Source organism: Hyperoodon ampullatus (genome assembly GCF_949752795.1).
Source record: "Hyperoodon ampullatus genome assembly, chromosome: 4".
Lineage (NCBI taxonomy): Eukaryota > Metazoa > Chordata > Mammalia > Artiodactyla > Ziphiidae > Hyperoodon > Hyperoodon ampullatus.
This window is the reverse complement of record NC_136917.1, coordinates 134,353,385-134,367,912: the sequence shown is the minus strand read 5'-3', so window position 1 is coordinate 134,367,912 and position 14,528 is coordinate 134,353,385. Positions and strand designations below refer to the sequence as shown.

At 41.7% G+C, this 14,528-nt stretch overlaps 1 protein-coding gene and 1 pseudogene across 2 annotated transcripts in view; one reads left to right on the top strand and one right to left on the bottom strand.

Annotated features, from left to right (window-relative positions):
• ARL15 (ARF like GTPase 15) overlaps nucleotides 1-14,528 on the bottom strand; it is a gene marked incomplete at its 5' end in the record, with an annotated part of 422,400 nt that overhangs the window by 353,731 nt on the left and 54,141 nt on the right. The window lies entirely within an intron of this gene.
• The window catches only part of LOC307052211 (3-oxo-5-alpha-steroid 4-dehydrogenase 1-like), a 40,019-nt pseudogene continuing 32,639 nt past the window's right edge, over nucleotides 7,149-14,528 (top strand). Inside the window, exon 1 of the transcript in view lies at nucleotides 7,149-7,262. The product of the transcript in view is annotated as a 3-oxo-5-alpha-steroid 4-dehydrogenase 1-like (transcript). The remainder of the gene's footprint in view (nucleotides 7,263-14,528) is intronic.

The following is a 14,528-nucleotide window of genomic DNA, read 5'->3' as shown; positions in this document are numbered from 1 at the left end:
TGGATCCAAATCTCTAGAGGCACACAGCCTTACAAACTTAAAAGTGAGTGCCCTTCACAGTACGAAAAACTATCCTCTTGCAAACATGGCAGCAAAGAAATGTTTAATCATTTAGCTATTTTAAGAGCATGTTTCCAAGTATTAACAATAGTAGAATATTATTACCTGCTTAGGGATAGGTTCAGAAATATTAAATAGGTGGCAGGACATTATAGACTGTATGACAGCTCATTTCTGTAAAACTATGATTAGTATCATTAAATTGTCCCGGTAGTATCTTTTGAGAAAATATGCATCATAGAACTTCTGAAAATGTGCCACTAAACCTAGATTTAGACTGTCATGAATACATGTAATCTTGGACAACTCAATTGTTATCTGTAATAAATATAAATAAAGCATATTCAAGCTGACAACCTGAAATTATCCACCCTCTTATTCTTCTCTTAAACAGAGACTGTTTTGTAATTAAATCTTTGCTAGTCTAGGCAGCAGTTGAGATTCATAAAAAACGGGGACTATTGAAAAGGTCTGACAATAAATGTGTAGTATAAATAGAAAAACACAGATGTAGTAACTGAGAGTGAAGTGTTTGAGCTTTCTTATAATACTAAAATTCCAGGGGTCACTGAACTACAGCCCCTGGGCCAAATCTGGTCTGCTGATAAAGTTTCATTGGACTACACATAGCCATGCCCATTTGTTTGGTTTTGCCTTGGCTGCTTTCACGGTACAATAGCAGAGTTGAATGACTGCAAGAGACCAGAGAGCCTAAAAAAACTAAAATAATTACTATCTGGCCCATTATAGAAAAACTTGAGGTCCTCTGCCCTATGGTCTAAGTCTTTATTGATCATTTACTATCCTTTAGACTATGGGAATACAGTGGGTGGGCCACTATGGTAACAGAAAGATATATGAAAATAAGAGACAGCCTCTATCTGCAGGCAAGAACTTAAATGAGGATATAATACACATCAGAGACCATGGCAGGTGGGAAATAACTTCCTAAATCTCATTAGGACTAGAGGAAGGTTCCAAACTCAAATGCTTGCAGAGACAGAAAATGAGGGGCACAAAGAAATGGTGACTGATGACCATGGGATGCACCTGAAGGTCTGAGTTCCATCCAAAGGGGGCAGCAGTCACTCACGAATGGGGACCCAACTTCATCAGCCTTCCCATTCTCTAGTTTTCCAAAAAAAGCCAGAAGCTGAAACTGTATGTGGAAATCTTTTATCTTAAATGTTGACAACAAATTTTAAGAAACTGTAAACAGTATGTAGGCCAAGCAAAATACATTAGAGGCCAGTGGGCCACATGTTTGACACACAGGCTAAGAACTGACAGTGTGCGAAGTAAGGATGGACAAATGTGGGCCAGAATTTGACCAATGGTCAAAAAGGAGATAGCTGAGAAGTTAGGCCCAAATCTTTTACTCTTAGATCTTGGACAAGTCATCTTCCCTCTCTAGGCCTTAGTTTCCACAAAATGACAACAGAATTAAATGACTGGAAGTTCCCTTAAGCAATACACATTTATTCTTCTATAAGGATTTCCTAAAACATTATCCTTATAAGGGAAAAACTCTAGATTTCACCCATCTAATAATTTACAGAAGATTTTACAAAACGAAAACACCACCTACCTGTACTGTGAATGTTAGGGAAAGAAGACCAGTCTGCATAAAAATAACTGACAAATTAACGTACTTCATGGTCCTGTGTCACAAGTAGTTTCATAAATTTTTATCAACTTTCTCACGTCAAATATCATTAGAGCAAGGCACACCCAAACTCAACATCATAACCACACAGAAAGAAAGGGTCTTTATCTGTAAGGAAGTGTGAAACAGAACCATTGAACAAAATAAATGTATTTTAATACCACTCCCTAAAACATGGGAAAGAATTCTCTCCTGCCTACACCCAAGAGTTTTTTTTTTTTAAAGTTGGGATCACAAAATCAAACACAATAAAGGTCAATCTAAGAAATAATCTAGACTAGCAGCAACACCATCACTTCCTGTTATAAAAAGAGTAATGGGCTATTGAATCAGAGATGGAATTTGATAGAAAAACCCTCTTATCAGGCTCTGGAAACTGAGTTCAGGGTGAACATTACCTGCCTCCGCCCAGCCCTGTCCCTCCCCATCATTTTCCTCTGCTCATGATTCCTCTAATTCCACACATCATTTCAACAAAGAAAAAGGCAACCATAAAAATGTCATCAGAAGGTGAACCATCAGAATTAAAAATTATAGCACTACTGGTGTTTTTAGTATTTTTACAATTTAAAATTTTGAAATGAAAAATGTAATTTCAGTAAATGCTATTATCAATCTCAATATTAACTTTCAATGCATTCTACTTCGAAAATGAATAAGGAAAATGCTCTTATGAGTCCAAATAAATTTTCTTTATGGACCCAGATTTAATTCGGGAGTAGCAGAAGTTCCTTCTGCCTACGTGTTATTATGTTTGAGGCTGCCTTTCATTAACTTCAATCTTCCCTTCTGCTATCTTTCTATAAATATACCTTTCAGAGTGTCCTATCCCTTTACTCAGTCTCTCTCAAACTCTGAAAGAAATCTTTAAGCATGTTATATGATATTCAAAAGAAATGAGTAATGCAGGATGCATAACAAGCAGTCACTGAATCTGAGGAGAAATGATGTAAAAGAACTCTCTGGAATAGTACGTGCTCAAAGAAATAGTCATACTTCTCTCTTGCCTTTTTGAAATTAAGAAAAAAATTAAATGACAAAAAATTTAATTCTTTCTTCAGATTAAATGAGCAAAGAAACTTTTTTTTAAATAAACAAAATCCTAAATTTTAGAATCTTTTCAAAGAGATAAGGTGATGTAGTGACAAAAGAATGGAACACAAGCCAGATGATCTGGGCTTAGGTGCTGAAGCAGCTGACTGGCTATGCTGTACGTTCTAAGGAGCCTCCTGGGTCCTGAGCAGACACCCTGTGAAAAGAGGCTCTGGGGCTTCCCTGGTGGCGCAGTGGTTGAGAGTCCGCCTGCCGATGCAGGGGACACGGGTTCGTGCCCCGGTCCGGGAAGATCCCACATGCCGTGGAGCAGCTGGGCCCGTGAGCCATGGCCGCTGAGCCTGCACGTCCGGAGCCTGTGCTCCGCAACAGGAGAGGCCACACAGTGAGAAGCCCGTGTACCGCGCCAAAAAAAAAAAAAAAGAGGCTCTGGATTTCTGAAGTCCTTCCATGACTGTTCTATTAGTTCTACGATGAGACTCTTTCTGGTAATATTGTATCAATTCATGTGGAATGTAAACTAGGTCAAATGGATTGTCAGCACAGCACTCCCTTCTCAGCTCTTCATTTTAATGTCCCCCCTGGGGGAAGGGTAACTGAGAGATTTCTGAGCTTTAATCCCTTAAATCATAACAATGTCCCAGAAACAACAGGCATGTCCTAGAAAGTTTAGGGGTTCTTTAAGGGGCCATTTCCTGAGCCAAGTTTTCTTATTTTACACTCATTCGAAGTTAACAGGTGTACAAGATCTACACTCACTGTTCTGAAACTAATAAAATGGCCTTCACTTACTCCTTCTGTTCTTTTTCTCTGTCAAATTAAAATAGTTCTCTCCAGATAGACTCCACACAACCTCTGCTTCCCCTTATTGTTCGCTTGTTTTCTCTAATCTGAAACTGGCTTCTTAAAGATCATTATGATCTGCAAATCCTCAAATTCAAAGGTCTTCTCCTCAATCTTAATTTTCTTGGATTTTCTGATACATCTGACTCTGATCACTCATTCATATATCAAACAAATTTTTCTTGAGTGCAAACAAGGCAGATGCCACACTAGGTGGGCACTGCTTATACATGCTGCATGAGATGTGAAACCAACCCTCCAGATCTTACAACCCAGAGACAGGTATAAATAGATAGTTATCCAAAAATTTCTAGAGCGATCAATACACACCCACGCCCCCCTTCCTTGAAATTCTAGAAATCACGGGGCTGGCCAATAAGATATAAGTTCCCAGAGGCTGAATGGATGTTGAACAAAGTAACCCAGCCCGTTTTAAGAGTCACAAGTTAATAGTTAATAATGCTATCATTCAACCAATTACCTAACTCTAAAACTTCAGCCTTTGCCTTCCATATCCAATTAGAAATAGGATCCAGGGCTTCCCTGGTGGCGCAGTGGTTGAGAGTCCGCCTGCCGATACAGGGGACACGGGCTCGTGCCCCGGTCCGGGAAGATCCCACATGCCGCGGAGCGGCTGGGCCCGTGAGCCATGGCCGCTGAGCCTGCGCGTCCGGAGCCTGTGCTCCGCAACGGGAGAGGCCACAACAGTGAGGGACCCGCGTACCGCAAAAAAAAAAAAAGAAAAAGAAAAAGAAATAGGATCCAGCCTGTTCTTTCAAACCTGTCTCCCCTCCTCCAAAATCATTACTGGTCCCAGAATCTCCCCTTCGGCCAACGTTCTTCTCATCTACACACTCCCTCCAGTGAGCTCATCCACTTCCAACATTTAACCATGGCCTCTCAGCTGCCACTCCCAGATCTCCTGCTGTAGCCCCAACCTCTCCTCCAAGCTTCAGACTCCAGAGCAAACCGTGTGATGCACACACCCACATAGACATCCCATGGATGCCTCAAACTCAACATGTCCAAACTAACCTCCCCAACCTCCTCCTATAAACAAACAAAGCTGGTGACTTTCACATGTTTTTTGAATCTGCCCCCATTTCTCTATCCTTGCTACCACTGCCAAAGAGGTAACTTTTCTCTCATCCACAATGTTGTCCCCCAGTTCAGGCACTCATCACCTCCCACTTGGCAACTGGTTTCTCAGTGAACTCCTGGCTTCTGTCTTCTTGCCACCCCTATCACTTATACATGCCTGCACACTATGGCCTGAAGAATCTTCCTAAACTATCAGACGCCCCACTGAATACAGCCTAACGCTCAAATTCCTTTGCCTGAATCCTTGGATTCAGAGTGACCACAAAGTCCTTTGGGTACTAAAACCAGCTGAAGACCTAAAAAAGAGATATCAGGGACCATGTGAATAACTTCCAGCCATCTTCATGGAAGAAGGTATTTAGATGACATGGGAAAAATTAAACTTTGCAGATAATGGAGGTATTCACATAGAAAACTCTGTGGTCAATCTGTCCCTATCAGATTTCTGCAATCATATCTCCCACACCCCTGTCCGACACACACCCGCCAGAACAATCAAGCTGGCTTCCTCCCTAATACATATCTTTGGCCTGCCTGCCCTTTTTTTGGCTCACCCTGGTGCTTTCTCCTAATCACATGATTCTAATTAATAACCTTCCAGCCCCAGCTCTCTCCCTGGGTAATATCTTCGTGGACCACTCTAGTCTAGACATCTCACCTTTGTCTAAACAGCCACAGCATTCCCCTTTTATACTAATTCTCATTTGGCAATGTATTATGTACTATCTATTCTACTACTATTTAAATTCTGTGATAATTAAACTATGATAATATTTCCCTGTCTGTATTCATTTTGTCCAACAAGGTCACAAGGTCTTTGGATCCAGGGAGCATGTCTTAAATACTCTTCTGGCATCTGCTATCAAGCCTAGACTTATATATAGAAAATGTCGGATACAAGCCAGTCAACAGCTAAAAAAAAACAATACTGAGCCCTAAAACAATCTCTTATACTCTCAGATTACTCATATCATCCTAAAATAAATTATCAGAGTTAAAACAGAGGTCTTCCTATCATCTATTAGTATAGAACTCTGGTCCTTCTTTGGAGCTAGGGAAAATCTGTGCGTCTGAAAAAGAAGAGGATGATCCATGAAAGAAAGCTTTTCAGTAATACTGGTCTCATAAATGTAATTCAAGCAAGTTACACCTGGTTTAGATTATAACCGAATTACCTAAGTATTTAAACATCTTTCCTCTGTCCTTTTAAATCATGCATTTTCAATGAGGTAATACTGCCCCCCAAAGGGGAGCAAAAGATTCTTGGGGGGGGGCAAAAAAATCTCACTCTTTTGACCTACAAAGCAAAGATATACATACAGCACATAAACTCATATACAATATCTGTGGTATTAAGGGAAAAAAAGTATTCAAAGGCTCTTGAGGGGGAAAATAATGAAGAAAATGTTGAGAAATGCTGTTTCAAACCAAATAGACTGTCTGCTCTGCTAACTTTGCTAGAACTTTATAGTTCTTTAACAGCATTCAAAGACCATAAAAAGGAACAAAATCTAGAAGACAGATAATTTAGATGAGAAGTATTTTTGTGTTTTCATGGTCTCAAAAATTTCTTTTGTATATTGGATGTTGTTAAATGTTCATTTTTTTCCCCTGCTTAAGGGAGGGTATCACTGGGTAGACATAAAGGTGAAAAGAGTTTCCTATTAAAAGTGACTTGGAAATTAAGGAATTAAAGGTTTATTTGTTTGTTTGTTTTTTTAAGAAAAATGCTTTTAAAAATACATTATCAAATATGTGTGAGAAAGTAGCTAGGGCTGAATTAAGATTGAATAGTTATTTATATCTGTTTCCTGTTTAGCCTTTTGACAAAGTTCAGCCCTGTATTTTATAGCTAGCCCTGGATAAGATTTCCCAGAATAACCCTGATGTGGGGTCTGCTGGTCGGGAGGACCCCAGAACTACATCCTACAATTCACACCCTATGAACACACAGTCTGCTAAACTCAAAAACTTCAAAACAAAACCCAAAACGTCACTGTCCCATTTCCTCTGCCAAACTGTGCTTTGAAACTCCAAAACACAAAGGAGGAAAGGAAAAAAAAAAACAAAAAAAAACTAAACATGTTTAGAAACAAAGGCAGGTTGTGAGAAACATTAATAGTCCTTCCTTATTTTCTTTTAAATTAAGCCATAAATTCCTCTGCACAATCTGAAAATGGACTACTTGAGACTATGCGAGAAATAATGATCACAGTCGTAGCATATTTGGGGTGTGAATGTAACATTTTTACCCAATATCAACATATGATTCAAATGTTTGTCAGGTTGGGCACTCAGGAAAATGAAGATCTCAGATCAGAGACAAAACAAATTAAAATGAAATAGAAGGAAAACCTAACAATAGCAGAACTGCCATAATTGGGGCATGAGAGTTTGTGAATATGAGAGAGAAAAGATAAAGATGATGGGGCTTTACAGGATAGAAGACAAGACTCCTGGCTTTGGAAGTGGGCCCCTGAAGCACCTGGGCACATTTGGCAAAAAAGATGGGAACAAGAAAGGGAACACAGAGCTGATGGTAAGGAAGTAATTTACCCCTATGGTTATACCATCAAAAATGGAGGTTCTCTAGGAACCCTACGGGAAAAGATGGTTTAAGATCCGTCTCTACATTGCCAACCTCAACGGCCTGAAAATTTTCACCCGTTTTCTTACTGGATGTTCTGCATCTGCACACTGAAGACTACTCGCTGTTTCTAAAACAAATCTGTTTCTCCCAAGCTGTTACTCTCTTCCATCTCCTATTTCACTGGCCAATCCTTCCCCATCTCCTTGATGATCTCCTCCTCCCCAGCCATTACTGGTCCCAAGGTCTTCTCTGAGGCTCTTCTCATCTACACACTCCCTCTACCGACCTCTTCCACCTCCTACATTTAAAAATGACCTTTAAGCTCCCACTCCCAAATCTCTTGATCCAGCCCTGACCTCTTCCCCAGGCTTCCAATTCTCACTGCAAATTGTCCACTGTACACATCTACATGGACGTTCTATAGATGCCTCAAAATCAACATGTCCACAACTAACCTTCCCAAACCTGTTCTTCCTCCTGTATTCTACATTTCAGTTCACAGCACCACACGTCCACGTTATTGAGCCAGAGTCAGGGAATCCGGCTTAACACTCTCATCTCAACACAACTTCTTTCGTTTGCGGTATGTGGGCCTCTCACTGCTGTGGCCTCTCCCGTTGTGGAGCACAGGCTCTGGACGCGCAGGCTCAGCGGCCACGGCTCACGGGCCCAGCCGCTCCGCGGCATGTGGGATCTTCCCGGACCGGGGCACGAACCCGTGTCCCCTGTATCGGCAGGCGGACTCTCAACCACTGCGTCACCAGGGGAGCCCTCAACACAACTTTTTATCATTTTTACCTCTTACAAATTTCTTGACTCAGTTTGCTTAATCCCTGCCACGTAGGCCCTAGTACAATGCCCTCTCCATCTCACACCCAGACTGCCGAAGTACCTCCTAGAGATCTCCCTGCCTCCAAACTTAGCCCTACCCTACAGCCAAGCTCCCCCCACCCCAATCTGGCTAAAATGCAAAGTGACTGATGCGTTTAGAGGAGGCAGTGAAACCACTGAACAGACCCCGATACCTCCCAAGTAATGACAACCTTAGTGACACATATGTAGTGCTTATTGTCAGGGACTATTCAAAACACATGACGTATATTAAGGCTGACAATGATTCTATGAGGTAGATGTTATTATTATTCCCATTGTATGAATGAAGGAACCATGGAACAGGGAAGTTAAGTAACTTGTGAAAGTTACTAGATAACTTGGGAAAGTAGGTGAGAACTGAACCTAGGAAGTCTAATTCCAGAGTCAGTGCTCTTAGCTACGACACTCTTCTCCAGGCTGGTCTCTCCCTGCGGCCCTCTTTGGATAGATACTTCCTGCCGTGCACTTCACAATGCGTAATACCAAATTGCCCATAGTTCCCTCCACACAGCAGGCTGTGCCTCTGCTTATGCTAGTCGTCTCAGGGGAACGAGCTTTCCAATGTTTTTTACCAGGCAACCTCTGAATACATTTCACACCTCAGCTCCATCAGCATCTCCAAGCAACCTTCTCGGAACCTCAGGCCTCAATGTCCAGCTCCCCCTCTCCCAACATCACCACGCCCCCATACCCTGCCCATACTTCTATCTTAGCATTTATTACACTATCCTGAAATTACTTATGTGTCTGTTGCTCCTGGAAACCATCTCTCATTCATCCCTTCTTGCAGTCCTGATATGCAGGATACACTGAAAAATTGTGAGAAGTGAACTCTGATGACAACCACAGTAGAATGAAACTAGAGAGTTTATAGGATTAAGAACTGTCTTGGGGAAAAAAAAAAAAAACCCTGGTGCCTCTGCTTTTCAGCACTTCACACTCTGCCAATCTACTCATTCAACATTTCCTAATACTAAACATACACACCACATTTCTCAGAAGTTTTACTTGCTCACTTGAAAACCCTACAGATGATATCCTACCTGGTAATCAACAGTTTCCCATTACCAAGGTTCAAGCAATGTCCACTGGTAACAAATTAATAAAGAATTGTAAGAGGGCATGCCCAGCCACTTTGGGACAATCAACTTCACTGACCTGTTTGTCAAGAATGCTCATGAAAACTTAAACATTTTCTAGTTATAAACTTCACAGACTGTTCGCACAAGCCCATACAGATCATCCAGATCCTCATTCATCTGTTCATTGCACAGATAAGAAACTGCAGGTCAAAAAAAGTGGTCCTGAGTGCCGTGTAACTTGCTAGTCGCAAAGTCCAGGTGAAAATCTTCCCTCCTTGACCCATGGTCCAGATTCTAGCTGTACAATTACTTCTCAGGACACTGTGAATTACTGAAAATGAAATGTTGTAAGTAAGGCTCTCTCCAGGTCAAGAAAAAAAAAATGGCCAAACTAAAACTAGCTTTTCTTAGATCTAGTGGGAAATGTGGAAGACAATACAGATTTATTTTTTTAAAAAAAAAGGAAAAAAGCTTTTAATTTTGAAGTGTTTCCTCCCTAGGAAAGACAAAACACAAGCCTTAATTCCATGAGAAAGATGGTGGGAACCTTGAGGAGGAGTAAATGGAAGCCACCCAAGAAAGTTGATGCATCGGGTCTAATTGCCAGAACTGCTTAAACCCCCATTTAAGAAGAAAGGTCAACATGTATATTACTTATATCCTAAACATTAATCTCATTCATTTTGGGGTATATAAGACATGAAGATTATTATTTTTTTATTAGTTTCTGCTTTATAACAAGTGAATCAGTTATACATATACATCTGTTCCCATATCCCTTCCCTCTTGCGTCTCCCTCCTTCCCACCCTCCCTATCCCACCCCTCTAGGTGGTCACAAAGCACCGAGCTAATCTCCCTGTGCTATGCGGCTGCTTCCCACTAGCTATTTATACACTTGGTAGTGTATATACGTCCATGCCTCTCCCTCGCTTTGTCACAGCTTACCCTTCCCCGTCCCCATATCCTCAAGTCCATTCTCAAGTAGGTCTGTGTCTTTATTCCTGTTTTACCCCTAGGTTCTTCATGACATTTTTTTTTCTTAAATTCCATATATAAGACATGAAGATTATTAACCCTGCTTCAAGAAAGATACTTAAATGCCTCATTTCAAAAATGTTAAAACAATCCTTTTAGAACACATCCAAAAAACTACCAATTCTTCCTTCAAATCAACGCCTATAATTACTCTCATTTCTTATCCATTCTTAAAAGTCAAATTCCTGGTCTATCTTTTCTAGTCTTAATTGTTACAAGATGCTCATTGGCCCTGCTGAGTTCGAGAAGTGGAAGACATACAGATATAGTGTGTGTGTGTGTGTGTGTGAGAGAGAGAGAGAGAGAGAGAGAGAGAGAGAGACAGAGGACAAGGCAGACACTGTATGAAGTACTTCACATGAATAGTATTACCTCTTCTACTACTCAAAACACCCCTATGGAGGTAGGTGTGTTATTTTCTCCATTTTATAGACAAGGAAACTGAGACACAGATTAACTAATTCGCCTCCTCTACTGCTGCTTGGTTTACTCCTGCATCTTCTTCTGGCTCTTACTGTAGAATTTCTCTGATGAGCCCTGCCCTACACACTCTTTTTCTCACTGCTTTATAATCATCAGCGCTTTTATCACTATCTGATATCCCTGCGTTTACTTGTTTACTTGCTACTTGTGGGCTTCCCCCACTAGAATGTAAGCTCCATGAAGCCAGGGATTGTGTGTGACTCATTACAACAGGGTTTGGCACATACTGCGTGCCCTGTAAATATCTGTGGAACTTCTCAAAGGCAGTGAGTTTGCCTTGTTCATTTCTGAATCCTGAGTACCTGGTACTGGTTGGGTATATATTGAACTTAATGACTGTTCAAAGGAAATAAGTCATGGGATTAGATGAAATCATACCCCAAGTCAGGATGACAAGAGAAAAAGGCCAAGCATGGAATACTGGAGGACTGGTTATACTTAAAGAATGAGTGACAGGGCTTCCCTGGTGGTGCAATGGTTAAGAATCCACCTGCCAATGCAGGGGACATGGGTTCTATCCCTGGTCCAGGAAGATCCCACATGCCGTGGAGCAACTAAGCCCATGCGCCACAACTACTGAGCCTGCACTCTAGAGCCCGCGAGCCACAACCTCTGAGCCTGCATGCTACAACTACTGAAGCCCGCGCGCCTAGAACCCGTGCTCCCCAACAAGGGAAGCCACTGCAATGAGAAGCCCGCGCACCGCAACGAAGACCCAATGCAGCCAAAAATAAATAAATTAAATAAATTTATTTTTTTTAAAAAAGAATGAGTGACAGAAAAGCAACCAGTGGAGGAGACAGAGAAAATGCAATCTAAGAATTAGGAGGAAAATGAGGACAGTTGTACTGTGGAAGCCAAAGGAGAGGTGCTCCACAGTGTCAAATGCTGGCAAACAGAATAGGGGCTGAAAAGAAGGGGACACATAAAAGATTAGCTGGACAGGGGTGGGAAAGCCATGGTCCAGTTGCGATTGGCTAAAGGAGAAGTAGAAGTAGAACCGTCAATGGACTAATCTCTCAGAAGTCTTTCAGTAAAAGGCAGAAAGAGTTAGGTGGGCAATGCAGAGAAACAGCAGGGAAGAGTATTTTAGAATAGGAGAGACTGCAGTCAATAGATAAGACTCAGGAAAGATATGAGGGTATGAAGATAACAGAGAAAGAAGTTCAAGAGGGAACTGGAAGAGCACAGTTAGCCGATCAGCCAGGGAAGGGAGTGGTGAAGAGACAGGCAACAATATACAGGAACGTTTGGAGGAGAGGAAAACGGAAGGATTCCTGTCTCTAGTTCCTCAGTGAAGGAGTTCGTGAGGCCGCTTGCTTCCTGAGCATAAAGGAGGCAGGAATGTGGTTGAAGTTCACAGGTAATAAGAAAAGATGTTTAACAGCTGCAGGGGAAAGAAGGCAAGCCCTCGTTGTCTAGGGGCTACAGAGGGCCCAGCGGAGCTTGTAAATCATCGATCTCTATCAGAGCCAGCCCCGTGGTTTCTGGCAAGCAGCACTTGGCAGTCTGCCAGGAGCAAAACAGAGTTGGAGTGGCCAGGATTGGGGACAGGACCTGTGGAAAGTATATCTGATGACTGGCCATGGGGGTTCCTGGCTGATCAGAAAAATAGAAGCAGCAGGTGTGGGTGGGGCTAAAAACACTGGACAACAGAGAAGAGATCAGCTTTTTGAAATCGTCATCAGGATGAGAAATAAGTTTGATTCAAGTAAGTAAACGCCTGATTTTGCGGTCTCTGAAGTCCAAAGAACAAGGTCCAGTGACTTCTGAGGAGGAGACATGACGGTTCCTAAGCAGAAGAGGGCTTGTGACCCTGGGGATCTTGGGGAGAGAAATGACGGTGGAAGGGGGAGCAATGTAGGGACATGGGTGGTACAGAAGGTCCAAAAAGATCTCCGATGGGAGAGCTGGCTAGGGTTACTGAGGGACCACTGGAGATGGAGCAGGGTCCAGAGGTACTGGGGAGAGAGCCCCACTGGCTGTGGAGCGGACTGGATGTCCCTCTGCTAGGGTCCAAGACCAAGCTTGCTCTGGAGAGCTCCAGTATGACAAGTGGGCACACAAAAGGTCACTGGGGCCACGATTCCAGCCTAGCTGAAACACAGTTCACTCTCTGAAATGAAACAAATTATAAAAGACAAGGTCTAACTTTGTCAGTGTTGGAAGTAGTTTAGTTTTACTATACTTAGTAATCTACCTTCAAAGAGGGTTCCAACTAAAGGAAAGGCTATATTAAGTTAAATCATTCTTTTTTCCAAATTATTGACCACAGCTTGAGAAAGCTAAAGAAACCTAACACTGCCAATTTGCACAGAAGCCTAGGAAGTGATTCACTTAAAACCCCCTCCCAATTTAGGCAAGAAAGGAAGAAAAGCAAACAATGATGTAAGGCTTTAATTAGTGCCTTGCACTTTTTATGACAAAACACATACTTCAGAAGTTCTAAGGTGGCCAAAAAGACTCTTAAGCATGCTCTGAACTGAAGTAAAAAAGATAAACATCTATAGGCTTCTGACAAACATTTAAGTATTTTCACTTAATTAACCCATGCTTTGCTGAGGACGCTTTTTCACATACATAATCACACTAAGGAAAGCCAAACTCCAAAATAATGGACTATTAACACTGGTCAATACAAGTCTGTGATGTTTTCACTGCAACACCCAGAGATGGCAAAACAAAACTGAGACAGACCTCTGATAAACTTTACGGTTGAAATTTCTATGGCATCTTATGTGCACCCTAATATGTTTCTAAAATTTTTAAATTTTATACTTAAAACTGTGGCTCTTAAAAGGGATGTTCTCAGGATCACCTGGGAAGATTCTCCTAAATACCTCAGACCCACTGATTCAGACTCTCCAGGGATAGGAATTCCAACAAGGAGATTTTTATCGTGTTCCTTGGTGTCTACTACCCTTTCCTGGTTAAGAACACCTGTAACATAATAAGGTAAACCCAGAGTGACCCCAGTTAAGAATACAATCAACTCTAAAACAGTGGTTCTCAAGCTTGTCTGCACATTAGAATCACCTGGGGGAATATTTAAAACCCCCAATGCCTCACCCACACCGAACACTGATTAAGTCAGAATCTCTGCAGGTGAATCTGGCCACCGGCCTTTTTTAAAGCTACTCGTGCAATTCCAACAGCCAGTCAACACTGACAACCACTGAAGTAGCAGAGGGTAACTTCTACCCACTGTTTTATTTAAGTGCACACTGATGGTTTGTAACTGTATGCATGCAAAGAGCTGGCCCATGCAACTATCTGATGAATAGTAACTTATAATTCTCTGAATTTCTCCATATTGGAACAAAACAAATGGTACTCCACATTATCATCAAAATGCAGGCTAGTGCTGAGAAGCTACAGCCCTTGGAGGAACTGGCACAACTGTCTGAGGCATCGGGCAGATCTCAAGAAACCAAGCTAACCAGGTGACAAACGTGCTAAGAAACTCCTAAGCGCTCTGAACATTCAATAAAAGGTTTCTGCCACCACTCCAGGCAAAAGATGTACTAGTCAGGTAGTTAAGAAAAACTTTCTTTACAGAAGAGACTGGCATCAGTTAAGTCACTTTGTGTAAAGAAACAGTTCATTTCTTCAAACCCTTTCAGTTGCAAAAGAGCATCAGGAAAGTTCTAAAGTCCAGGTTTTTAGATGCTTTATGTTGCTCTTTAGAAGGAATACATTTTGCTGCTTAGAAACTCACCTATGCTTTTGCTCCCTGAACTT